The sequence below is a fragment of the Nicotiana tabacum genome, chromosome 18, assembly GCF_000715075.1.
Source record: "Nicotiana tabacum cultivar K326 chromosome 18, ASM71507v2, whole genome shotgun sequence".
NCBI classification, from domain to species: Eukaryota; Viridiplantae; Streptophyta; class Magnoliopsida; order Solanales; family Solanaceae; genus Nicotiana; species Nicotiana tabacum.
Genome location: NC_134097.1, coordinates 14,080,404 through 14,081,713, shown reverse-complemented (window position 1 = coordinate 14,081,713; position 1,310 = coordinate 14,080,404).

The window sequence follows — 1,310 nt, the reverse complement described above, 5'->3', positions numbered from 1 at the left end:
TTCAGAAACAGTGGCAGAAAATGGCTAAAAATATGCCTTGATCCTAGAATCTTTCCTTACGAAATTTTCTGATCTCCTTCTTTTTCTTCTGCACGAAATTTTTCGGTGTATTTTACAACCATTAAGTGGTTCGAAGTTCATTAGAGTTTTTGGTACCAATATACTGATGAGTTAAGTCGTTCTATCCTGGGAGGATAATATTTCAAAATCTCGGGTAATTGAGGAAAATAATTTTCCGAATGACACACTGTGCATTCAGTGAACTCGATTTCATTTCAAAACATATTTTCAGATTCTGTTTCTGATTATTTAAATTTGTGCTATACTACTATTTTTCTGTTTCTGTTTTTTGTTTAAGAAAACTTGTTGTTTCATATATTTTATAGTATTACAGTTTGACTAACATTTACATTTACAGGGCCACTTGTGGGGGTCAAAGTCGAAATAGTAGCGAAAACTGAAAACGAGGGTTCTAGTAGACAAAAATTCTCACGAAGGATAGTAATTTAACCATAAGATAATTTCTAATGATCACTGAGGTAACTAAAAAATATAGGCATTTGTGAGTTCAATGCCCAAACGGTTGCATAAAAGATACATATCTTTTCTTGGTGTCTTGTCCAATTCCTTGATTAATTTTTTAGGATGTCGACTTGATATGTTCCTTTCATTGCAGAATTCACAAAATGATGAACTACATGATCTGATTAGTCAATGGGTACTGAACGGCCAAAGACGAATGCTTTTTTCTTACTGATTCGAGTTATCTAATTTTCTGTCTAAGTAGAGATGATCAATCAGTGGTTCTTCTTGGTCTTGGCACATCATTTACACGATTGAAAGATTGACTCGAAACAGTGTTGTCATTAATGAATATAATGTGACAGAAGGTAGCTACCTCTTTTATTTCTGGGGCAAGTCCTCTCTTTTTTTTTTTTTTTTTTTTTTGTAAATATTTTGTGATCCAAAATAATACTATAATAACAATTAGTAGATTAATTGCATTATTGCGGAAGAATTAAGTCATGTTGCAAGGCTCAAATTAAACTTTGTCTGATCTTAACTAGTGGTCGGAATTGGAGCTAGCAAAGAATTTAGCTACGGTTCGGCAGAATTAAATATCTTTGGCCAGTATCTTACATTGGCTTAGGAATTCTATTAACTATATAAAACATAATTTATTTCAAACTCAATAAGCTGTATTTTTTAGAATGTAGAATTCATAAACTCAAAATTCATGATCCGCAATCTGAGAGTGATTAGGAAGAAAGTCTGCTATAGTGAGATTCAAATTTTAAACTCGTGCGAGC